Here is a 26,778-nt window from a genome sequence, read left to right as displayed (position 1 = left end):
CAGGTTCTCCTGCTCCTGCCCTTGGCTGCTGTGGGTGGTCTCTGCACAGTACCCAGAGCTGTCCTTCTAGAACCAAAGTCAGATCAAGTCCTCTCACTGCTCACAACCCTCCAATGGCTTCCTGTCTCACACAGAGTCAACTCTGAAGTCTTCAACACTGGGCCCCCCACCTCTCTGACCCACCTTCTCCACTGCCCTCTCACCCCAACCTCTAGGAACATGCCATGCACAGACCAGCCTCTGGGCTTCTGCAGTTACTGATCCTGCTGTGTGGAATGCTGTTCCCTTCAGTGTTTGTGGATCTCATCCTCTCGCTTCCTCCCAGGCTCTGCTCAAATGTCACCTCTAAGAGAATTCCCAAACATCAGTTCAAAAATTGGCACACCCTGTTCTGTTTTTCTTCTCACACTCATCATCACCAGACATAGGTTTGTATTGTATGTGCTTCTCCACTAGAATGAAGCTTCCACGCAAACAGGGATGCTGTCAGTGCTTGGCACATAGTAGATATTCAATAAACACTTTTGAATAAGTGGAAGACTAAGTGCCAAGTCTTGTGCTAGGTGCTGGGCATACAGTGGTAAACAAGACAGAGTGATCCAGACAGTTATACTTTATAGCTTGCTGTCCCATGAAGGTGATAAATACGAAGTAATAACACAAACAGTGATTTAACTACTATTGAGAAATGTGATACAGGGGCATAGCACAGGCTGATATGAAAGTGAATTAACTGAGAGCCCTGAAGCAGAGGAAAGGGCGTAGGGAGAAGGTGTATCTGGGAGGGCTTCTTTGAGGAGGTGCTACCTCAGGTGAGACTTGACGGACAGGGAGTAGTCCCAGTGAACAGTGGGAGGAAAAGTATTCCAGGGAAGAGAGTGTTCAAAGTCTGTAATTGGAAAGAAACTTCAGTGCTTTTTTGGAGCAAGAGGAAGCAGGCGGCCTTGGCAGAATGGAGGTGGGAGGTTGGAGGGAGAATGAGCTCAGATGCAAGTGAGGCATTGAGTTCCCAGAGGCAGGTATGGCTGCTCATGTTTTGTGTACTTCTAATCTGAGCTCGGTCCTGGCACATCTCTGTCAATGTGATGCCATTTGAAGAGCAATGGACAAGGAGTCTGGCAGATCTGGTGTCTAACCCTTACTTGCTGTGTGTCCTTGAGCAAGTCCCATTGCTTATCTGAGTTCGTCTGTTCGTCACCTGCCACTGTAGGGATCAGTGGCCGTACCACTATCTCCAGGAACATGCTCTATATCCCATGATGCCTGTGCAGGTACACAAGGTTGTCTGCAGTGATGGTATGAGGCTGGTGGGTGGGGCTGCCATTGCTGCTGCAACCAAGGAGCGGAGGCTCCTGGAGACGTTTGAAACTTAAGAAATGTCCTCTCTGGCCATCTTCCACAATCCTTTGATGGAGCTGGAGTTTCCATACCCACAGACAGAATCGAAAGCAAAACCAAACACCTTTCAGACCAAGTCACCTCTGATTCATTCTCATTCTCTGTGACTTGGGAAGTCAGGGAACCGCGTCATATTTGGTCCCTTCCCGTTTCCCCGAGAGGGATCTGCCTAAGCGTGCAGCCTGTCTCGGACATGGTTTGTGTCCCCTGCCTAAACCGTGACGCTTACAGTGAAATGAGATGCTTGCATCTTGCAAGGCTTGATCATAAAGGATGGCAGTGCCAGGCTCGAAGCAATAGGTCATGTTGATATTTTCACATTAGTTTCTATTCTTATTACATTTTGATGGATGGAGAGAGTGGGGATTTTATCGTAATCTCATTCCTGTCTTAAACTGCTAATTCATGCCTGAGTTCCCTCTTCCATTTTGTTTCTACAAATTCAGTCAAGTGCTGATGGGATGAAGATTTAATATGCAGCTGCAAGAAGAGGCACGCTGATAGGAAAAATGCTAGCTGGGGAGCAGTGTTTTTAAGAGAACGGTCTAATCAAGTCATTTTGTTATGAGAGTGGTTTGTTGCCCTGGGAGATTGGGGCTGCCTGTATATAATAATAATAAATACATAATAGTGAAACAATATCTTACATTCAATATGGTGCTTTTAATTTTTCAAAGTGATTCATTCAAACATTTTTGTTTTTTGTTTTTGTTTTTTTCAACCCTCTGAATAGCCCTGTGAGGCTGGGAGGGTATTATGATTCCAATTTTGTAGATGAAGAAACTGAGACTTGGAGAAGGGAAAGGACTTAGACCAATGCCTTTTAAACTTGAGCATACAGATGAATCACCAGGAGGTCTGGGGCAGAATCTGTATTTCTAGCCAGCTCCCAGGTGATGCGCGCTTCGAGGAGCAAGGGCTGGATGCCCTTTGTGTATGCGCCTGTGATGTGATGGGTCCTTGTGGATATTCTGTGGTTCCCTTTCTCCTGTTCTCCCTGTGCTACACACTTGGGCAGCTAAAACCTCCCACTTACTCCTTCCCCAGGACCCTAGGCCATTGACAGGTCCCCTTCCCTAGAGTCACCTGGCTCTCCTCATTCTGTCTCACCTGCTTCCTTCCACTCTGCCCTCGGTTTTTCCTTTCCCTTAGGGTGATCCAATCAAAACCTTGTCTCAGCCCTGTTCACAAAACCATACTCATCCTGACTCTCCCATCGCCTCTATTCTCAGCAGCCCCCCAACTCCACCAAAACTCTCACCAGGGCCTCCTGCCCTGCTCTCATCTTTTGGGTCTGTGTGGGCTGGGGATGCATTCCATGGGCTGCAGAAGGCCAAAAAGCTGTGTGTGGGTGGAAAGAACTCTTCAAATCAGGGGACAAAGTAGAGATCCAGGTGTAAGAATCCCGGAGCCTGCAGGGCCTTCTGTGCCCACAGCCCTCTACAGTTACAAAATGCCTGGGCATCCATGCCCACCTGACCCTCACAGCCACCCCCAGGAGGTCCCTCTTTGGACACATAAATAAACTGAGGCTCTGAGAATTTCTCTGACCTTGCCCAAGGTCACAAGCCACTATAGGCAGAGCCTGAACTCAAAGCTGTGTCTTCTGATTCCATGTTCAGTGCCCTCTGTAGAGACCACCAGGGTTGCCTTGAAATATGCCCCAGGTAGCTCTTTCTGGGGCTTTTACATGGTTTCCCACATTTTAGACCCACGGTGGAAGTCACACTGCAAAGCCGTTTCTGCCATTTCTGGCTGCTTCCTGCCAGCTTCTTGTGGCAGGTAGCACACATTCTGTACATGCTGGTGAAGTGTGTGGATGGACGGAGCATGTGTGGCGTGAGCCCGGGTCATTCCCCAGCTCGCCGCCCCTCTTCCAGGGACTCCGGCATTCTCACTCCCTTTCAACCGTGCTCCTCTCCTGCTGCTGTCTCTATTTCTCTCTTTCTTTCTCCTTGTCTCTCTCTCTTTTCGGAGAATAAAAATGACTGGACTTGGCATTATCTGCTGGTTTCCATGGTAATAAAATCTGTTTCTGATAATGGCCCTTCCCTGGTGTGGTTAGTTTTGGTAATTTTAGCAACACTGTTGCACAGGCCACCTGCATTTCAATACCATGCAAGCTGGATTCGACTGCCGCTTTCAGGTTGAATAGAAATAAGGGGAAGTGCTTGCTCTAAAATTTCTAGGCTGGATAAATGCTTGAGAAGAAAAGGAAAAGTTGTATAAATCCCCCAGACTTGGATGTGCATGCAGCCTAAGACTGGAGTGTGATCATGTCACTCCTGCTTAAAACCCTTCTCATGACTGAACTCAACGCGTGCATGCAGCATGAGTCTAGACCCTCCCGTGGCCGGAGTTAGGGCCTCCCCTAAACTGGATTCCTATCACTGTCTACGGCCCTGGATGTATGGTGCTGTTTCCTGCCTGTGAGTCTCTGTATTGATCGTTCTGTCTACCTGCAATGCCTTTTCTGCATCAACTGCCTGGTGAGCTCCTACTCAGTCTTCAAAATCCATCCCAGCATCCTTGCATCCCGCAACCAAGGTCTTCCTTCTTTGTGCCTCCCTGGCAACCTTGATTTATACATGCTTCTGTTATGCAAATGTATCTTGCCACACTGGCAGCATTTTAGTTTACCTGTTCTTCTCTCCCATGTCACAGTGAACTCTTTGGGAACAGAGATGCTGGCTGGATTCATCACTGTGTCTCCAGGGTCTGGCATATGGCATGTAACCATGAGTTAAAAAATACGTATCCTAACAGCTAGCAAGAATGGCTCACTTGGCCGGTTGCAGTGGCTCATGCTCCTCTTCCCCTAACCAACCTTCTTACTGGTTGTGCATTGGGAGTGACTTCCCTGCTTTACACATAGCAATGTCAATAACTATCGAATTGAGGCATGAGCTTGGAGATAGGGCAATTGTCAAATGGCTTCTGGTAGACATAGACAGTCTGAGACTTCTCAGATTCAATTTAGATAGACTTTTCTGGCATCAAAAGAACTGCAGAAAGTTCCTCCTCATTGCTCCCATTTTGCAGAAAGCAAAACTGAGGTATCTGGAAGACCTGCCCAGCCAGTGCTAGGTCCAGAACATCTGGCTTGCAACATGGAACTGACATACCTCTGTTTATGCTTCAGATTTTGTCTTAAGCCAGGATCTTTTCCTGGGAAGGAGTTGATTCAAACTAGGACAGACCCACGTTTCACCCCAAGGGTGAGGAGCCAGATGCTGTCCTGGCTGACTCTCAAGGCTCTTTCCCCTGTGCTGGCCTTCCCCCTGTTGGGGCCATGCTCCCTGTGGAGCAGATGCCCTGAAATACTCTGCCCAACTGCCTTCCCAAACAGGACCTCCACATAGTAAAGGTCAGAGCCAGAAGGGCCTTGTAGGATAAAAGGGGAAACTGGGACCCAGAGGGGAAGAGGCTTTGCCCAAGGTCACTCTGCTAGTGTCCTCGGTGAGATCATGCTTCTCCTGGATTTCCTAAGCTGATCTTTCTGGAAGGACCACAGCACCCTAATTCCTCTTCCCGTCAGGCAATAACTGTCTTGTTTAAACTGTCTCTAGGATTAGTCAAACAATCAGAGATCACAGCCAACAGCTGCCCTGTTCTCTCATTACCGGGTGCCTATAATTAATATTTATAAACCAAGAGGGTGCTTGTCTTTCTTTGCTGAAAAAGAATTCAGTATTTCCAGTCAGTGGCTGCAAACATACAGCCTCTTGTTACCCCATCATGGAAAAAGAGCTTGACTACTTCAGCAGATGCACTTGTAATTGTAGCTGGCAGAGAACAGAGCCTGGGGTGGGTGTGGGGAGGACACTGGACAGGAACCTAGGGTGGAGGGTACAAAGATGGGGGAAGGGGAGACAGACTGGGAGAGAGAGACAGAGATATGGAGGGTGGTAGAGTCACAGACACAAAAAGACACAGAGAGAGAAGAAAATGAAAACACAGGCAAGAGACAGAAGAATCATACAACTTCAGAGAGAAAAGGGGGTTCATCCAGAGACCAAGAGAAAGAGAGAAGGTGGAAGACTAGAGAGAGACACACATACAGGAGGCAAGAACAGAGACACAAAGAGAGCAAGAGACACAGAAAGGCTCAGAGGCAGAGAGAGGCTGCCAATTAGAGAGGCTCGAAGGAGGGCACAGTGACTAGCAGGGAGACAGAGGTGGTCAGAGTATTTCAGCCATTGGCCATTGAGTAGGTGGCACTTGGCACAGAACCTGCACATAGTAAGCACTCAATCAATCCATGACCTGGCCCTTGTTGGCACTCAAAGACGCTCACCCAGCATAGATCCCGGCATAAGCTCCCCACTATGGGAATTGACATCCAATAGATCTGTCCCCTACCCCCTAGCCTTAGCACAAAAACTGGCCTATGGTGGATGTCCCTCGCCTGCGAGTGACCTGGACATGGTGTTGAATGAATCCACACCTCCAGCCTCCAAACCTTTGTTTGTGCTCTTCCCTGCTTGTGACCAGCCAGGTGCTGGGAAAGGAGCACTGGGCTGGGAGTCAGGAAATCTGGTTCCTGACTCTGCCACTGAATGGTTGGGCAAGTCTCTTTACTTCCGTGTGCCTCAGTTTGCCCAAATGTTAGGTGAGAAATGGTCTCAAATGGTCTTTGAAGTTCCCTTCAGCCTTAGAATTCCATGACCTCAGGTTCTGACTCACTTCTGTTCATACCCTGGCCAAATGGGCACCACATATTCCAAATCCAGCCCAGCTGCCCTCCCTGTGCTCACCTGGGCTGTGGGGCAGGGTAGTCCTGGCAAGGACAGGCTCTTCTTAGGCCATCTGGGGCTCTCTGATTTGCACATCAGAACCCAAGAAGGGCTTTTAGCTGTTCATGCCCCCGGGCCATAGTGAAGCAGGCAAGGCAGAAGCCACTGAAGAGATGTCTTGAAAGTGAGGCTCTTGGGGGCCATGAACTTGGCCCCGGGAAAGTGGATGCCGCATGGTTATTTATGAGGGCTGAGGCAAAGGCAGAGCGTGTGAGAAGGGGAAGCCATTTTTCAGGAAGGGTGAAGAGGTAGGACTGGGAAGTTGGGAGCCACCATGTTTAGAGAAAAACCAGAGACCTTTAGGGGAGATGCTTCAACTAGCAGCCCCTTTATTTTACAGGTGGAGGAGAACGCTATCTAACAATCCACTCCCAAAACTCTATGTCCTAAAACAGCAATCATTCATTTCCATTTATCTGTGGGTCAGCAGATGTAGGCTGGGCTTGGCTGGGGGTGGCTTTGCTTCACTTGCCCCTTCTTTTCCACCTCTTGAGACCAGTGGGATGACCTAGGCACGTTCTCTTCATGGCTGTGGCAGTGGTGGCAGAGAGCAAGCAGACATACACAAAGTCTCTTGAGGCCTGGGCTTAGAGCTAGCACACCATTGCTTCACCTTATTTGAGTGGTCAGAACAGGTCACGTGGTCAAAGTCAAAAGGAGAAGTGAGAAATACACCGACCCACATGAGAGGGCACTGCAAAGTTCATGGCAAAAAGCGTGAATACAGGAAGAGGTAAGCATCTGCCAGGTGCCAGATACTGTGCCCGGAGATGGGGATTTACAGTAAACAGGACAAAGTCACTGACCCCATGGAACTTGAAATAAAGAGGTAAACGCATGAATGAATAATAGTCATAGATCATGAAATTGCAGTAAAGGAAATCATGGGGTGGTGTGGCAGGGAGAAACGGAGACATCCACTTTGATACAATAATCTGGAACAGCCTCTCCGAGGAGGTGGTCTTTGAACAGAGCTGTAAGGTGAGAATAAAGAGAGGGAGGAAGAGCTTCTCGGGCTGAAGGAGCAGCAGGTGTAGACTCCAAATCCAGTGCTCTTTCCCAATGATCCTGCTGCCTCTTGAGGAGGGAGCCCCAGGGATCTTTGGTGTGTCACCTCTTTCTCTATCACTGACCACTGCCCTCATGACTAAGTCCTCCAACCAGGTTCTCACATGCCTCTGTCCTTCCAACCAGTCCATCCCCCATCACAGAGTCCCTTGCAAACCATGAATCTGACTATGTCCTGCCCACTCAAAACCTCGTAAGGGCCCCTGAGAGTCTACAGAATGAAGTTCCAAGTTCCTGAACCTCGTATCTAGGCTCTGTAGAGACCAGTCCCAGCCCCCTCCCCAACTTTGTCACCTGTCCCATTCTCTTTGCTCCCTTCTCTCCAGCCAGATCCAAGACAGTGCTAGAGGCAGCATGAGAGCATGGGTGTCCAGACTCTGAGTTCAGTGTTTTTTCTATCATCCTGTGCTGCCTCTGGGATGGGGGTACCCAGGATGGTTTTGGATGGCCCCTGTGATTCATCCTCAATACCATAGTCTATGTCTGCAAGTAGACTATGAGTTCTTTGAGGGTAGGGAATATGTCTTCCTCATCATTATGTCTCTGTTGCCCACGATCCCAAGGGTCTGCCAATTTTGGTGAGGCCTTATGAAGGTATTGATATATCCTGGGGTAGCACCATGACCTGCCCAGAGGAAACTCTTCAACTTTTCTTCAACTGCAGACAAATCTGCACTCTGTCCTCTATGTCCTTGTGTTGGTGGTAAGCAGGGACTTGGGGTGGGGAGGGGGAGAAAGGTGGGGCTCTTAGAGGAATTGAAGAGACCTGCCAGGCTTCCTCTTGCCTTCAAGTCTTGGGCAACAGGATTCCCAGCCACGGCCATGCATATGGGATCAAAGCTGAGTCTCTGATCAGCTTTAGGGACAAAACTTCCAGGGAGCAGCAGAGGGCCTGGCATATAGTAGGGCTCCATGACTTGCTGAATGACCTGTAGGAAGATCCATGCATACTTCTGAGCCTGAAATCTGGTCCTGAACCCTGACATTAGAATCACCTGGGGAGCTTTTACAACATACCCGTGTCTGGGCTCCATCCTAGATCAATTAAGTCAGAATCTGGGGTTGGGACTCAGGCATGCCATTTTTCAAAAAACTCCTGTATTAATGAAGGCCATCTTAGTGGCGGTAATGGATAAACCTTTAAATCTTAGAAGCCTCATTCAGGAGAAGGATTTCTTGCTTACATAGTCTGTTGTGCCCTGGGCTGGTTATGTTCCACACCGTCATTTAGGACCAGTGGATGGAAGCTCTGTTGTCTTCAACACGCAGCTTCCAAGGTGAACTGAGTTTCTAGTCAGCAGATGGGGGAAGAGAGAGTGGAGGGTTGCTTGGTAGGATTTTTACTGGCCAGGCCTAGAAGTGAGGCACACCATGTCCACCCACACTACATTGGCTGGAGCTCTGTCAATGGGCCCATCTATATGCAAGAGAAGTCGAGAAATCTAATCTTTGGCAGGGAAGCCACTTTCAAGCAATGCTAGGAGGGAAGCATAAATCTTTGGTGGCCAGCTGGACACCCTATCACAGCTTCCCTGGTGATTCTAATGTGTGGGCAGAGTTGAGAACCACTGGTCTAGAGCGTCACAGCTTGATTGGAATTTTGTTCCAATTTCTCACCGCCCAATCTCTAGTGCTGTGGGGGCTCCGGATGAGCCTCCTTGGCTGAAGTGCCTTCCTGTTTCATGTTTCTGACAGCCCAACCTGTAGGATGGGTGGGAGCCCACAGGGAGTCTCAGTACAGTAGCCTCTTCCTGCTGGGAAGGTTTGTGCAAGGGAGTCATGGGACATGAGGCTGGAACAGATGGAGTCAGACCCTGCAGGGCCTTAGAAGCCAGGCTGGGAGGCTTGGGCTCTGTTTGGAAGCCATTAGAGGGTTGGAAGTAGGCAAGTGACAGCATGGTAATGAGCTGCAGGAGGGTTAATCTGGTGGAGGCTTGTGCAGAATCCTGGGGTGGGGGGAAGGCCACCAGGCTGTTATGTTCAGCCCTCACTGTCTTCTCCGGACAGATCAGCTTTATGTATGGTCCTGCATGGTCTTGGGGGGTGGTCAGGGGGTCTGCTCAGTGCCCAAAGGAAAAGATGGTGCTTAAATCCTGCCTCACTCCCCACAGCCCTTCCAGGAGATCTTCCTTTCACTCTTCTTGATTGGCCACCCTTGAAACTATTCAGAAGAATATATTCTAGACTCTGGAAACAATTCCACAAAAGAAATTCCCAACTTATTATGCCATGGGAATGCTATTATAAAAACTATTTATAGTCTCTCAAGGGGATGCCTTTGTGGGGCAACACTCTTTTCTGTTTACAAGGTCTGTTCCATTTTGTTTGTAAGGGAAAATCAATACTTTACAGGAAAATTCATTCATTCATTCATCCAACAAGTATTTTTGAAGCCCAGGTCCTGTGCCAGGCACTGTGGACCCAACAGAGAACAGGACGGGCCTAGAGGTCCCTGCCCTCATGGAGCTTGTGGTGTTATCCCTTGCCTATACTCAGAAATGTATCTATTGGCAGATGAGAATGCCTGTTCCAAATGCCCCATTACTAAGCCCCATTTAGGGCTTTTCAAATCCAAGCGATACACTGGCATTCTTTGATAAAAACCAACTCCGAACACAGACACAAAAGTACCTTTACAGCATGTGGAGTAAACAAAATAATTTCTTCTCAAGAAAGTGTAAGGTATTCAGGCTTAGAAAATTGTGCCTGACGATGTTGAAAGTCAAGGAACTAGTTTCTGTTCAGACAATAGTTTATTTGTAATACTCAATTTCAGTTAGACCTCACAGTCCTAGTAGTCAAAAAAAATTTATTGTGTTTCTGATTATAAAAGTATTGTATGAATGTTGTAGAACATTCAGGAAACAAAAGTAGGAGGAAGAAAATAATGATCACCCATAATCTTATCACTGAGAAATAACCAGCAGTAACATTTGGATGTTTTTCCTTCCAATTTTTCTTTTAATGCTTACATTAAAGTTGCTATCAAGACACTACATTGTAAAAATTTTCTTATTTCTAGTATAAACATTTATCACGAACATATATGTTTATCACAAGCATATTTATCCAAAGCATGCAGTCTTTGAATATATACTTGTATCATAATTTATTTAACTAATTCTCTATATGAAACATTTACATTGTGTCTAGTTTTTTGCTGTTATAAGCAGTACTGTGCTGCCCATCTAAATGAATGAAGTTTTGTCTGCTCCTCTGATTATTTCCTTAGTATTGATTCTTTTAGAAATTAAAGTGTCCAATTAAAAAATGAGCAAACAATCTGAAGAGGCATTTCATAAAACAACATATGCAGATGGACATAAGCACATAATGATACACTGTTCAGTATCATTACTCACCATAGAAATGTACATTAAAATCACAATGAAATCCCACTAAACATTAGATGGGTAAAATTAAAAAGACCAACAGTATTAAGCATTGGTGAAAATATGGAGCAACTGGGTCTCTCATATGTTGCTGGTGCAGTTGAAAATGGTACAATCGCTTTGGAAAATGGTTTCTATTGAAGCTGAACACATACCTGTGCTATAACCCAGCAATTTCACATCTAGGTATATACCCAAGAGAAATGAGTGCACGGGTCCATAACAGAATATTCATATATATTCTATTCATCATAGTCCCAAGCTAGAAATAATCTAAATATTCATCAATATGTAAAAGGATAAATAAATTATAGTAGTTTCATAAGAATGGAATACTACACAGCAACAAAAGAGGAAGAACTATTGGTAGATGCAGTTATACGGATGAATTTCACAGGTATTATGTTGAGTGAAAAAAGCCAGAAAAAAATATGTTCCATATGATCTCATTTATAGGAAGTTCAAGAACAGGCACAATAAATCTATGTTAAAATCAGGACAATGATTACCTCTTGGGGGAGATACAGACTAAGAAGATGCAGGATAGCTGTATGATGATGCCAGCAATGTTCTTTTTCTTGATCTTGGTGGTAATTACATGAGTGTATAGGAAAGTAAAAATATGATCAAGCCATATAACGAAAACAAATATGCTTTTTATGTTTCACTATGTGTAGATTATCTTTCAATTAAAAAGAAAAGAAATTCAGGTGGGATTTGGATGACATCAGAAAGTTTAACTGCCAGGAATTCAGAAATTCTAGGATCAATTCTTCCTGGTTACTGATCACCTGCCTTTGAGGTTTTAAAGAAGTGGTACATAAGGAACAATAGCAGAACTGGAATGCAGTTACCTCTTTATTAATAGTCATCCAAATGTGACCCAATGTCCCCAATTCAGAACTGAAGTACAAGGCTGAGTTGCAGTGCATGCCTTAGCTTGAGGCTCGAGTGGGGTACAACACTCCTTCTCCTTGACAGCGGCATACCCAGGTGTGCCCTGGAGCTCTGTCCATGGGATAGAGGCAGGAAGTACCAGCAAGAGCACACCTCAGAGGTGCTGACCTTTTGAATATGGACTGATGGGTACCTCACTCTCCAATCAGTCAGATGGCTATTTCTCCTTCTTTGTGAGGGCAGCGGGGAGTCCTAAAGGGATTGGGCAGGGGTCATCTGGCATAATGAGTATAGCTGAAGCATTTCTCCTCTCTCCTTATTCCCAGAAGGGAAAAGGGAATGAAGATTTTGGTTTTTGTCAAGTTACCCTCCAGGGAGTTTGCATCATTTTCTACACTTACCAATAGCACACAAGAAAGTCAATTCCACCACATCCTTGCAAGGCCGAGTGTTAACCATTTTATCAGGCAGGATATGGAGCCTCAGCATGCTTGCCTTTGACACCAGCAACAGAAGCTGTTCTTTCCTGCTTAAGTCACTCTGATTCTGAGGCATGGCTGGGTGAAACTAAACTAGTTGCTTCTGCCACACCGGATTAGACCTGGAATTGGTCCAAGAGTCCCAGACAAGACCTAAGGATGGCCCTGAGGATGGAGCCGGTGTATTGGAGCCCAAGGGAGAGTCTCCTTGTTGGATGGAGAACCCATCAAGTCCTCTTTCTGGGTAACATTCAGGGTGACACAGACAAACTGAAGGCACTGGCTGGAGCTCAGCTGCATCCCAGAGCAGGCTGAGTGACTGCTCTCTGTTTCCACTAGACTGTGTGCCAACAGCAGCCAAGGAGAGGTTCCCCTGTGTCCTGTTTCTCTTGGGTATCTTGATGATAAACTCCATCAGCAAAGAAATCTTCCCAGGATCTTGCCCCTGCCTCCCTAAAGGCCCAGGTCAATATGAATGTTTTTTTCCTTCAAAACCTTTTCTAATTTGGTCCACAAAAAATGGTGCCATAGCTGTAAGTACCATTGCTTCTTTGACTGCAAGTGAGGTTGAACCTTTCTTCCTAGATTTACTGGACATTTGTACCTCCACTTCTGTGAACTTGCTGTTTATGTCTTTGGCCAATTTCTCCCCTGGGATTTTCCTGATGGCTTTGGCTGGTGTCAAGAGCTTCCTCTCCTTTTTTGGAGTGGGGTAGATGTCTCTGGCAGTACAGGCCTCTTGCGTCTTGAGCCATTATGAGTGTGTATGGGTGTATTTTTGTTGTTGTTGGTAGCACTTGGCATTTTTTGTCTACAAGTACTTTCCCGGGAAGCTGTGTCAGCCCTGCAATTAGCTCCCTCAATCAGGAAAGCGGCTCATCGTGAGATTAGACACATCTCAGCGGCTGATTGCTGGGAATTTGGGAGCAAGCTGGCGGGCGATAATCTCCCACTTTCTCCCTTTCTCTGGGTCTCTTTTCCTTTTTCCATTTTAAATAACTGCTTGATTGTAAAGAGGGATGATTCACTACTCGAGATTTCTTCTGCAACTTTGTGGGGAGGTTAAGAAAAAAGAACTGCCTCCTCCTCTTCCCCTCCCCTCACCAAGTCCCAAATCTCTCCTGTGCCAGTTCCTCCCACAGAAAGGAAGGGAGAGGGAAAAAAGAATGCAGATCTGGCTGCATTCCTACACTGCCCAGGAAAGGCCAGATGTCCTCCTTCACTCTGACCACCGCTCTGGGAACCCACTTCCTAACCGCAAATCCCCTCCTAACCCCAGCTTCCTGCTCTACTACCTTACACCTCTCAGTGTCAAAAAATACTTCCCTATGTCTAACTCCAATTCCTCTTACTGAATTTCATTTTGTTTGATCTTTGGAGCAGTTATTCCCTGTCCTGTCTGATGCCTTCTTCACCATGTACTTTCCAGCCTTCCCCTCCCTGCCCCTCCCCTCCCCTTTTCCCCCCTTCCTTCTTCCTTCCCTTCCTTCCTTCCTTCCCTCTATCCCTCCCTCCCTCGCTTCCTTCCTTCCTTCCTTCCTTCCTTCCTTCCTTCCTTCCCTCCCTCTTCTTCTTCTCTCCTTCCCTCCAATGTTTATTGAGAACCTAGCATGTGTCATACACGCTCTAGGCACAGAAGCCAAGCACTGAACAAAGTAGATACAGCTCCTGCCTTCTTGGAGCTTACATTCTACTTGGGGGACCAGACAATTAAAAAATATACAAATACTTTTATAATGTAATGGCAGGTAGTGATCAACTTAATGAAGAAAAGTAGGGCAGGAGGGGATGCTCTGTTGCAGTGGGTAGTGATGGCCTCTTTTAGCAGAGAGATGATTGAGGCGAGGGAGGCCATCACATAGACATCTGGGGAAAGAGTGTTCCAGATGCAGGGAGCAGCAAGTGTAAAGGCCCTGGGGCAGGGGCATCCAGGTGTATTGTGGCCAGAGCATCAGAGGTGAAATGCAGAGAGTTGGTAATGAGGTCACAGAGGTGAGTGAGGACCAGATTATGCAGGGCCTGGGAGGCCATGATGGAGGCTTAGTTTTTATTGTAAATAGGATGGGAAGCTATTGACAGTGTTTGAAGAGAGGAGTGATGTGATGTGACTTAGGTTTTTGAAGCCTCATCTGGTTGTTCCATGCTGATTAGATGGTAGAGTGGCAAGAGTGGAAGCAGAAAAATAACCCAAATAACCCTCCTCCCTCTTGGTGAAATAACCCCCTCCCTACAGCTGACAGCGGGGAGCAAATTCAGCTGGAAGTGTCACAGGCAACTTGGCGACCGTGCAGTGAGCCAGAGCCCAGAAGCCACTAAGGTGTAATTCGTCTTTTACAAAGAGAGGAGTTAAAAGGACACATTATAAAAATCAGCCCAGTGTTTTGTTTTTTAAATATAAGCATCTACTGTTTTTTTTTCTTTTTCAGATGTTTTGTTGATCAAATTATATTCTTGACATGTTGGGGACCTTCTACATTTCCCCAAATGCTGCTTAATGATGCCACAGTGCAATTAAGACTAATTTGTTGACAGAAATAGTAGGAAGTTGTTCAGTTCTACAAAAGAGCAAATCTCAGTGTTCTTATTATTATCCTTATTATTGAGGCCATTATTATTGCTAGAAACATGTGTCAAGCTGAAAGAAGCAGGAGGGAAGATGAAAAACATTTGGGAAGGGAAAAGAGGTGCCTCTGAGGAAGTCAGAATATTTGGAGCGAAAATTCCAGAGTTTGGATCTTGCCTACACTACTGGCTTTGAACAAGGGACTTAACCTCACCAAGCCTCAGTCTCCTCATCTGTAAACTGGATATATCAATATTATCTACATCATTGGATTGTTGAGGAGTAAATGAGATGAGATATTTAAATTATTTCCTGAAATAATAGAGTATTGTATCATTTAGGATTAAGTTTGGTTGTGACAAACATACTCAAAATAACAGTGGCTTAAATAAGTAGATGTTTATTTCTCTTTCACCTACAGAACTGATTTAGGCAGTGCAAAGTGGGTGCTGAATCTATTCTATCATGTTCCTAGGGACCCAGGCTCTTATTGTTCCCTGGTCTAAAATAGTGGCCAAAGCTCCATTCATCATGGTTACTGTCCAGGCAGCAAGGTGGGGAAAGAGTGACAAAGAAGGGGCCAAAGGGCACATGCCAGCTGCATTTAAGTAAGCTATCCCCTGACACATTCATTTACATCTCATTGGCTAGAGCTTAGGCACATTGCCGTGTCTAACTGCAAGGGATGCAGGGAAGTGTAGCCCTTATTCCAGGAGGCCTTTTTGTCTAGCCCCAAACTGAGGATTCTAATACAATGGAAGAAAGGAAGGCTGCATTATAAGAGGCTGCACATTAAGAGATAAGTGAAGGCCTCTCCAAAGGTGGTCCTAGAGGAAGGAGAAGGAAGGGAGAAAAGTTAGAATTACATTCTCATAAACACCCACCCAAATATAATATTTTGTCTCTTTTTCTCCCTCTCGCTCCTACCAGTCAACTACCAAGTCCTGCTGTTTCTACATCCTAAAATTCTCTTATATGCCCTTTCTCCTCCCAGTCTCCATGAAAGCAGCCCTAGTTCAGACTTAATCAATGCTCACTAGGACCATTGCAAATGCTTCTCACTGTCTCTCTTCCCAATCTGTGGTCCCTCTTCTTTACTAATCCCAGTCTGTGACTGAGACCCAGTGGAGTCCCACACTTCCTACAGGATGATATCCAACCCCCTGAGCTCAGCCTTTTAGGCCCTACAGGATGTTCCCCAATCTCTTGTTGGCTCTGCTCATATACCTTCCTGGCAGCCAGGCAGAATATTTTGTTGTTAGTTGAATAAGCCACATCCTCTGCACTTCCCTGTCTTTGAACCTGCTCTTTCCTGTACCACTCTGCTCCTTCTTGATTGGAAAGTTCCTATTCAAACTTTAAAACCCACATCAAATGTACCCTCATTTTAAGTCTTTAGTGCTGTGACACTCATTTTGCTCTTTGCCTTTCAAACCCATCTCTTTCTTTTCCCCTTCTCCACTCTACCATGGGGGTGTTGTGGAGGTGAAAGTGACTCCTGCAGACTGTGTTCTCCAGGCTCTTGGTGATCTGTCTTTTGGCTGAGGTTAGTCAATAAGAGGCACTGATGGGAGACTGGAGGATGGAAGGAAGAAGGAAGCCAGAGCATTTCTCATCTTTCTCTTTGCCTGGGGTAGCATCTCTGGCAGCAAGTACATCTCTTGCCAGACAATGGCACCCTCTGTGGTTTCAGATTCTGCTGAGCAGGCTTCCCTGTAGTCTAGCTCCTTGCAGGACAACCCCAGCTCTGAGATAGAGTAAAGCCATCTCTTTTCACTGTCCTTCCATTTCCAAAGGAGCTGGTGGCTTTCGGCTATTGCCAATGTTTTGGTGGTGCTAATTTGGCTTCTCAACTCTTCCATCATCTGCATAACCAGCTCCCTGTATTAAATTTCCACTGTGTGAAATACCTAGAATGGTTTCTCTTTTCTTAACTAGACCCTAACTGATTAAAGTGCCTGACAGTCCTGATTCAAGTACTTGGCACAGAGTATGTGTTCAGTAAATAGCTATTGAGTAAATACATGATGAATTGAGCTTCACTTCCAACCATGGTTCCCCAACTTCCAGTTCATTTACTTTTCATAGCATGTGTTTCACTTGTGTGTTGATGCATCTGTCTCCTCCTCCATGGTAGTTGGGGATGTAGACACAATAATCTATGCACCCTGACTCCTGAAAAGCATTTCCTTCATTTTCTGCAGCTGGGAATTGGGAAGGAAAGGAGAGGAAAATAGAATGGAAAGGGGTGGAAGGTTCTCTATGGGTCTTTCTGCCCTTCTTATTTCAAATACAGGGCCTTGCTTCTGGGTTCAGGCAAGAATTTATGAGTGTATTTAGGCAGCAACACAAGGGGACCTTTGGCAAGAAACGTTCCCTGTCATGCTTTGACAGCCTACAAAGGGAGGCAGCTGAAAACATCAGAAGGGAGATAGATTTTCTCAAACTCATAGAGACTCCCAGCCCAACCCCCACCACTCCTTTAACTGTCACCTGGAAATGGTTGGGGGAAGAGGGGAAGCTGCTATTTTCTGGCTGGGATGGTGATTTGGTGGAGAGGAAACACCGTAAGTGTTCTCAGATTTTAGTCTGCTCTGAAGATAGAGCAAGGCAATGAGGTTTCACTTGCAGTGGAAGGATTTGGATGAGACATGGGAAGGAACTGACAGTCACCTCTTCCCTGATGGTGATGTGCGGCAACTCAGGTGCAGAACCTCATTAACATGATATCCTAACCGGCCTTCCAGTCCTGTCTGCTCTAGCCAGGCCGGTCTTCATTCTGTCCCTTGAATGTGTCTCAGGACCTTTGCACTTACTGTTCTCTCTGTCTTGCCTGCCCTTCCCCCTCATTATTGGATCCTTCTTGTTATTCAGATCTCAGTTCAAGCATCACCTCCTCAGGGAAGCTTCCCTGACTGCCCCATCTGAAGTGTCTGCAACCTAGCCATTGCCTGGTTTCATTTCGTGATTCCTTTGTCACTATCTGTAACCATCATATTTCTTTATTTCCATACCTGTTTATTTTCTGTCTAAGCCCACTAGATTATAAGCCTCTTGGGGGCAGGACTCCTTTCTATTGTTTTCCCCCATTCATACCTGATATCCAGAACCAGTGCCTGGCATATAGTAAGCACCCAGTAAATAATTTTTTGAATGGGAGAGTAAATTAGTGGCTTTAGGAATACCTAAGAAAACTAGTTATTGCCAGGTGCTGTGACTCCTGCCTATAATCCCAGCACTGTGGGAGGCCGAAGCGGGAAGATCACTTGAGGCCAGGAGGTTGAGGCCAGTCTGGGCAATATAGCAGGACCCTGTCTCTACAAAAAATAAAAAATAAATTCAGTTGGGCATGGTGACACTACTTGGGAGGCTGAGGCAGGAGAATTGCTTGAGCCTAGGAGTTTGAGGCACAGTGAACTATGATTGCGCCATTGCACTTCGGCAAGACCATGTCTCAAAAAAAGAAAAGGAAAGAAAATGAGTTATCATGGCTCAGGGGTGACCTGGTGTGCTTAGCTGAGGTCAGTCTGGAAGGTCTTGTTTGTAGAGGAAGGGAGAGAATGGGCATAATCATGGACTCATATTTAATGTGAGAGTTAAATGACATGATACCTGCAGAGCACTTAGCACGAGGTCTGGTGCATAATCAAGGGCTCTGTGAATGTTGGCAGCTGAAGGTCCAGATGCACATGGAGACCCTCCACATGGAGACCCTCTCGAATGCTGGATGGGGGGTGGTGTCTGAGTTCTCTGGGCTGAAGATGGGCTCAGTACAAGGGTTGGGCTTGAAGTTGCCTGAGGTATCCCTAATGTGGAAGCTGCTGAGCCAGAGGCCAGGAGGCAATTGTTCTCTGGGGCCTGGAAAGACTGTCAGCACCATCATTGAGCCGCCAAGGACCTTGTGCCAAGGCATGTGAAATAGTTGCTGAGTGGGTGGACTCTGGAGTCTGATACCTGAATTTGAATCTTGGCTCTCCTGTTTACTAGATGGGAAGGTAGCTTAAGCTCCCTGTATGTCATTTTTCCCATCTAAGGAGTTGGGATGATAATAATAATTGCCTCATAGTAGCTGCTCAAGTCTGTGAGGGTTTAGTGAGTGTATGTAAGCACTTAGACCTGTGCCTAGAATAGAGTAAATGCCATATATGTTAGCTATCCAACAACAATGATAACTATTGTTATTAGTTCTCTGAGGGTTTTTGGCTGAATTGTGTCCCCTTAAGTTCATATGTTGAAACTCTCACTCCTAATAGCTCAGATTGGGAGACAGAATCTTCAAGGAGGTGATTAAGTTAAAAGAAGATGTTAGGGTGGACCCTAATTTAATCTGCCTGGCTTTCTTATAAATAGAAATTTGGACACATGGAGAGACACCAGAGGTGCATGTGCACAGAGAAAAGGCCATGAGGACGGAGAGAAGGTCCCATCTGCAAGTCAGAGAGGGAGGCCTCAGAAGAAGCAAAACCTGCCAACACCTTGCTTTTGGAATTCTAGCTTCCAGAACTCAAAAGCTAGAAGATAAGTTTCTGTGATTTTATTTTAGTATTTAAACTGTTTGTGGTCTTTTGTAATGGCATCGCCAGTGGACTAATACACTGGGTCAAGAAATTCAGAGGCCCAGAGAATGGGGCTGAGTATCTTCTTCACCCTCATGGGACGTCTGCATTGTAGAAGCAGCTACAGCACAACCTCAGGCCTCCCTCTGCCTGCACCTCCCTGAATAACTTATAGCCCTAGACTCCTGCCTGGCAGTCGTCACCAGTGCAGCCTTAGTCTATCACCAGACCTGTCTGTGACTTGCTCAGTGGGTCAGGGCAGTGCTAAGGAGGCCAAAGCCAGCCTTCTTGAGACCTGTTCTTCCACATGAAAAAAGCAAACAGACGAGGGGAACCCCTGCCTGGTCACCTCAGCAAACACAACCTGTTGACAATCAGTCTGTGGGCCAGGGACAAGCTTGGCCTTTTCCAAGAATGTTGTCAGTTTGTTTTACTTCTGTCACAGGAGGCCCTGAAGAGACTGAATGGGAGAGTGTGACTGCTCCCTGCAAGCCCTCCCCATGTCTGGACTAAGGAATAGCTCGAAGCACCATCCCTCTCCTGGGAGCAGCAGCAGCGTCCAGAGTAAGGACTCCTTAGACTGAGAGACTCAAAAAAAGCCAGTCTGGAGGGTGGTTAGAGACACACTTATATTACAGATGGGGAAATTGAGGTCCCAAGAGTGCCGGGACCCACAGACTCCTGCTGAGCTCCCACTTACAGCCTTGGTGGTTCCTAGCAACACCGGGCATTTCCAGGGCTATCTCACCCATATGTGGTCCTGTCGCTTCCTCTCTGTCACAATCCACTCTGACCCCAGGCTCATCCTCCACCCTGGTGGCTACAACATACAGGGAGCACTTACTAGCTTTCAGGGCAGCGACAAACTGAGAGTGTTCAGAGGTGGAGGGTAGGATGGGAATTGGGCTTGAAACTCTATCTTGGAAGAGTCAAGTGAAGACACATGCAGGTCAGCCCAGAGAAGGTCAAACAATTCAGAAGGGGTGCTGAGGGATGGAGGATGCCAGCCGTAGGGAAGGAGTAGGAAGAACAGCAGGATGATCCACAAAATGTCACAGCCTGACTCAGTATAAGGGAGTCCCTTTCACAAAATAATCATAAACTTAGACTTCAATAGTCGTCAACCCCTTCTATTCCATCCCACCTCCAACTCCCAACTCTGCCTGGACCCTTGGAGTCTTATATCCCTCCTCTTCAGTCAGAGCCAATCCCAGTGAAGCAGGCAGAAATGGGCCCGCCTGATTGGAGCAAGGGAAGTCTAAAGGCGGATCCAAGTGGTTAACTGACTGGAAGGGCAGCTTGCCTTGGCTAGAGCTGTGGCTGCAGGGAGAGGCTGGGCACTTTGCTGGAGGGCAGAGTGGGCAGAGGCTCCAGAGCAGCTGGTCAGCCGGCGGCCTTTGGCAGTGCCAGTAGCTCTGCTCAGCTGGTGAAGTGATGTTCTCCTCTGATTGAGCTAATTATGCTGATTGAATTTCCTCCTCCCTTCAGTGCCTCCCGCCTCCTCCTCTCTCCTGTCTCTTCCCCATCCCTCCCTTTAGAGAGAAAGGGAAAGGTTTCCTTAATGTGACTGGTAATTGTTATGCACACAGTGTCAGATGTTAATGCAGACCCTGATTGACAGCTAATCAGCCCATCAGCTGTACAAAAAGAGTGAATAACTCGGTAATTTGATTTCCCCTGATTCCCCTGCGTGGGATGGCAGGAAAGTCTAAATTAGCAATCAAGGAGTCCATGGTAGATCCTGGAGGGTGGTGGTGGGGACTGAGGGGCTGCAGTGCAGCTGCAGCCCTGTAGGGCCCGGTATCCATGGTGGGGAGAGCCCCTATTGGCCTCGCTTTGAGTGGTAGAGGAGCTTTGTGAGCCATGCAGGCTAAATGTGGGGGGTAGCAGAGTGAAGTCCCCATCCAGTGGGTGCCCCTTCCTTCCTTGGTGGTGGCAGGGGAGGTGGCAGACTGGCTTCTGCCAGAGGGAGGCGGCCTGGGAGTGTCCTCACCTCCTGTTGTCTAGGAGACCTCTTGGTGGAGGTTTGAGGGATGTGGCAGCTTCCTCCCCACCCTCTGGCCCTTTTGGAGCTGGTTGCCAGGGTTTCTACCATGTGACCCAAATTCTTCTAATTTAGCGAAATAGGAGTCCCCTCACTTAGTTTTGGCAGATTCCATTCAGGTAAAATGAAACACGGGAGAAGCACCTGTGGATTATTTGGTCCCACAAGAAACCGTTTCCAGCCTTCTTGGGCAGGCCATAGTAGCTGGTCATAGTTGGCATTTGCTGGGGACCCACTGTGGCCTGGGGACTGTGCTGAGTGTTTGTCTGTATCCGTTGCATAGAGGAAGGACTGAACACCTGGCTCAAAGTCCCACAGCGAGAAAGTGGTGGATCTGGGATTTGAACCCAGGGGAGCTCCAGCTTCTCGGCTATGGCCAGGGAGGTGGGATTAGTGGTAGTTTTCACCAAGGCCTAGCCTGGGGAGCCATCTTCTCATCAGAAGACTGTGCCACTCCACATGAGCTCCTGCCCTAGAGACCTCTAGCCAGAAAGTGTCTGTATGTGTCTGTAGACCACAGACCTATGTGTGAATGTTTGTCCTTTTACAGATGGGGAAACTGAGGCTGAGGAGGGTAGCAGCTTGCATGAGGCAATGTAAAGAGCTAACACCCAGCCGGGGCTGGAACCCGGCTCTCCTGCTTCTGCCCAGCAGTGCCCAGGTGCCTCCTCTACCGCCCTGTCTCTCCCCTTACTCCTAGCCCCCTCCCCCTATTCCACCCCAACTGTGGGAGCTAGCGGTGGGGGCGGGGGGCTGGAGCTGGGCAGCCAGCAGGGCCTAGAGATGCCAGGGGAGGACTCTAGGTGGCAACAAGACATTGTTGAGCAGCAGCAGCTCCACTTGCAGAAGAGGTGGCTGCTGAGGAGGGAGGGGCTTTGGCTTTGCCCCCCTCAGTGTTCTAAGAACATGGTGGCTTGAGCCTGGGAGCTGGAAGGGCTGCCTGCGGTGTGGTTCATGTGTGTGCACTTACATGTATCCAACCTGTGTTCACGCTGCATGCCCTAGCCCATCTGTGGGGGGCCAGGACCTGCCCATCAGGCCCCAGAGGCCATCTCTCTCTGAGCTCTTCTGCCACCACCACCAACTCCAGGTAGATCAGGCATCCTGATGCTGAGAGTGGGCGAGGGGTCTAGAGAGAGACTCGAGGCAGGAGCTGTGGTCTTGTCCTCAGGTGGCTTGGGAGGCTGGGCTTATAAAGAGCAACAGCCAGAGGAAGCAGGGGTTGAATGCAAAGCCTGGGGATGGGGCGCTCTTGTGTTGGCATGGTGGGGGAGGAGGTGTGTGATGGGAATGACAATGCCAGCAGTAGTAGTCTCGCTCTTGTTCATTGAGCTCTTATTTGGTGCCAGGCTCTGATTAAGCACTCAACATTTATTAACTAATTTAATCCTCACGACAGCCCCATAAGGAGAGCCCTTATTCTCCCCATTTTACAGATGTTAAGTAACTTGCCCTAGGCCAGCCAGCTAAGCAGTAGGAGAACTGGCTTCTGAATCTGGGCTGTTTGTGTGCTGGGAAAGAAGAACCAAGGGACTGCTGAGGATGCTAAGCCTCTCCAGGGCTTTACCATGCACCTAGCACTGGGGACTTTGCAAAGCACTTGCTGTTCATCATGCCATTTCATCCTCCCTGCAACGCTGGAAGGTGAGTTAGGATCCCAACCGCCAGAAGAGGCCAGTGTGGTTCAGAGGTCGTCGTGCAGCTTGTGAACCCCCAAGCTGACTCCCTGAGCTCCCTGCTCCCACTGAGGGGCTGCAGGTGCCAGCTTCTGAGCTGTTGAGACTGCCCAGTCCTATCCTCACCCTCAGTCCTCTGGGAGGCCCTTAGGAAGCAGACCTTGTTGGCCACCAGCTCTGAGGTCTGAGCAACATTTCTGTGGTCTGGCTGCTCCGGCCTGTGGGCTGTCACCTGGGACCATCTCGCACTCGCAAGGGCGGGGCTGTAGGGCCTCCGCTGTTAGAGGTGTTCAGATTCTGGCCCCTGAACATGTCCCTCCCACTTCTTGCCCTTATCACCAGTGGCCGCCCCCACACTCTACCAAAGCAGCTGGCTGGGGAGAGAATTCTGCCCCGTGTCTCCTTGGAGACCCGTGATCCCCCAGGGAAGCTGAGGTTCTGGGGTCCCAGACCCATGGCATGCATCTCTCAACTCCTGCTCAGCTCCCATTTGGAGCCTTGGTGGTCCCATGAGGGTCAGCTCCCCAGCAGCACTGGGCATTTCCAGGGCCATCTCACCCACGAGCAGTCCTGTCACTTCCTCTCCCAAGCCACCCTGACCTCACGCTCATCCTCCACCCTGCTGGCATCAGAGAAGACCCTGCTGACCCACACAGTGTCCATGGCATGTTACTGTTCTTATGATCTCATCTGACCCCACAGCATGTCTGGAAGTTGGTACTACATATCCATTTTATCAATGAATAAACTGGCATCCGGGGAGTGGGGTGACTTGCCTGAGTAAGAAGTAGAGTGGACTTTCTGTGATCCAGAGTCCATGTTCTGGGCACAGAAAGATTGGCTGTCCCCTTGCCTCCTAGTCCACCTCCCTTGGCCACAGGATGGTTGGAATCCCCAGCCCAGGGCCAAGCTCACCCGGAAGGCACGGGGCACTCTTGTTCCACTGCCAAGCCTGGGTGGCTGGTAGGAGGTAGGTGGGGGAGAAGTATTTAGGATAAATTCAGTCAAAGGCCAGACACATGGGGGCTAGGCTAGGTCAGGACCATGAGGTAGAGGACAAAGAGGTAGGAGAGGGGCTGTCCTGCACCAGCAGTGCATCCTGGAGACTGGTCAGTGTTGATAGAGAGCCCTCGCCCACGGAGGGGCTGCAGTGGGTAGCTCTGGGTGGAGGGAACAACCACTGCAGCTCCTGCCCTTGTCCCATCTTCTGCCCACTTTCACTTGGGAATGGGGGGCAGGGGTCAGAGGTGTCTTGTGAACTGCCTGAGGCCACATGGGCAGAAAAGTTCAGTCAGGAACAAGGCTGTAGGTGCCCTGGGTCAGCGCAGGGACACCTGACAGGCCCAGCGGACCCTTCTTTTCCAGGGTCAGTCATCAACGGCAAGTGAGGCTGGGCCTGGGGGAACTGCAAAGCTCAAGGTCCCATTTGCTGATGGTCAAGGGCTGTGCACAGTGGGGAGGCTGGCCACAGCAGCTGCAGCCTTGCCTGTGGAAACACTCCCACAGCCACCCATACTCCCATGTGGATGCATCCCACAAACACACACATACCTCACATATTTACACAGCTCACACATGACCATGAGCATGACCAATGATGTCACAAATCATAGATGTAGACACCCACACCCAGGCGTGCGTGCACACACACACACACAGACATACAGCACAACCAGGCAAGCTGGAAGCCAGGCACCTGGGGCTCTGTGCTTGTTTTGTCCTTGCTATGTGACCTTGAACAGCACTGGGCCTTATTATTATTATTATTTTGAGACGGAGTTTTGCTCTTGTTGCCCAGGCTGGAGGGCAGTGGCATGATCTTGGTTCACTGCAACCTCCACCTCCCAGGTTCAAGCTATTCTCATGCCTCAGCCTCCCGAGTAGCTGGGATTACAGGTGCACACCGCTACTGCCCAGCTAATTTTTGTATTTTTAGTAGAGATGGGGTTTCACCATGTTGGCCAGGCTGGTCTCGAACTCCTGATCTCAGGTGATCCACCTGCCTCTGCCTCCCAAAGTGCTGGGATCACAGGCATGAACCACCGCGACTGGCCAGTTCTGGGCCTTATTTTAGAGCCGTTTCTGGTGTTCTCCCGTCTCACCCGCCCCCAGAACTGACCACCCCACGTTGCACTGCCTCCTATCAGCACTTGGAGCTTCCTTTTATGCTGCTTGCCTATTTAGGAGTCTGCTGCCCCTACCAGAGTGAAAATTCCTCCAAAGGGGGTTCTGGGGCCTGACAACAGGTAGGTGCTCAGCTGGTGCCCTCCAAACAGGTGACTGAGTCACTTCCCTTTTGACAGGCCTTGACTTCACCCCCAGCCTCTAGCCTAGTGCTTCTCACCTAAGGATCTTGTTAAAATGTGTATTCTGATTTTTAGGGCTGGGGGCTGAGGCTCTCTGTTTCCAACAAGCTCCTAGGTGATGGACGCTGCTGGCAGGTGCACCACATTGAGCTGCAAGACTTGTCCCTCCAGGCACCCCTTTCACAGGTTCAGCATCCTCACTGCCATCTCTTCACAAATGCTGTGAGCCTTGGCTTTATTGCCTTTCATGGCAGTAATGTCACTCCCCTTAGGGTGAGGCTCCTTTACTCTACAATTTCTGGCACTCAAATCCTTCTTCCTTCATGAAACTGAGCTCCATCTCCTGGGAGCCTTCAGAGATTGCAAACAAAGCTCAGGGTCTCTGGATTTGCTCTCCTCCTTGCTGACAGCAACAGTTCCTGCAGTGGGTCTGGGAATGTCTCATTTGTACATTCAAAAGTTGATGAGAAGCTGGGCATGGTGGCTCACACTTGTAATCCAAGCACTTTGGGAGACCGAGGCGGACAGATCACCTGAGGTCAGGAGTTTGAGACCAGCCTGGCCAACGTGGTGAAACCCTGTCTCTACTAAAAATATAAAAATTAGCCGGGCATGGTGGCATGCACCTGTAGTCCCAGCCACTTGGGAGGCTGAGGCAGGAGAATTGCTTGAACTCAGGAGGTAGAGGTTGCAGTGAACTGAGATCGCGTCACTGCATTCCAGCCTGGGCGACAGAGTGAGATTCCATTAAAAAAAAAAAAAAGTTGGTGAGGTGCTCCTAAAATGTGGTAAGGACTACATGCAACACTCCAGGGAAGTGAGGCCTGGGAAGGTGCAGTGAGGCAATTGTCTCCCTTAATCTATACACCGTATTCCTACTGATAAAGCCTAAGAGTGAACTAAATTTCTTTAGCAGCTGCCTCACTTTGCTGGCCCATATTTGCCTTATGGTCCCCTGAGGACACCAGCACTTTGCCCTCGCTAGTTCCTATAACAGTCTTGATAAGTGACAATTCTGTGACCCAACAATCCTAAACGATGCAATTTGTTTTTTAAGTTTTTTTTTGTTTCCATACGTTTTTAGGGAACAGGTGAAATATTTGGTTACATGAGTAAGTTCTTTAGCGGTGATTTGTGAGATTTTGGTGCACTCATCGCCCAAGCAGTATACCCTGAACTCAATTTGTAGTCTTTTATCCCTCACCCCCTTCCCACCCTTTCCCCCTGAGTCTCCAAAGTCCATTGTGTCATTCTTATGCCTTTGCATCCTCATAGCTTAGCTCCCACTTATGACTGAGAACATAGGATGTTTGGTTTTCTATTCCCGAGTTACTTCACTTACAGTAATAGTCTCCAATCCCATCCAGGTTGCTGCAAATGCCATTAATTCATTCCTTTTTATGGCTGGGTAGTATTCCATAGTGTGTGTGTGTGTGTGTGTGTGTATATATATATATATGTATATATATATACCACAGTTTCTTTATCCACTCATTGATTGAGGGGCATTTGGGCTGGTTCCACATTTTAGCAATTGCGAATTGTGCTGCTATAAACATGCGTGTGCAAGTATCTTTTTCGTATAATGACTTCTTTCCTAAAG

General features: G+C 48.0%; 1 long non-coding RNA gene across 7 annotated transcripts in view; it reads left to right on the top strand.

The window, feature by feature from the left end:
• LOC103883641 overlaps nucleotides 1–26,778 on the top strand; it is a 229,278-nt gene that overhangs the window by 179,059 nt on the left and 23,441 nt on the right. For 6 of the 7 annotated variants that reach the window (XR_002522624.2, XR_002522620.2, XR_002522625.2 and 3 more), the window contains exon 3: nucleotides 18,944–22,837. The exons of the other annotated variant lie outside the window; for it this stretch is intronic. This is a non-coding gene — a long non-coding RNA (uncharacterized LOC103883641). The remainder of the gene's footprint in view (nucleotides 1–18,943; nucleotides 22,838–26,778) is intronic. 7 annotated transcript variants of the gene reach the window in all.

Source organism: Papio anubis, chromosome 1 (genome assembly GCF_008728515.1).
Source record: "Papio anubis isolate 15944 chromosome 1, Panubis1.0, whole genome shotgun sequence".
Lineage (NCBI taxonomy): Eukaryota > Metazoa > Chordata > Mammalia > Primates > Cercopithecidae > Papio > Papio anubis.
This window is presented reverse-complemented; position numbering and strand designations above follow the sequence as displayed.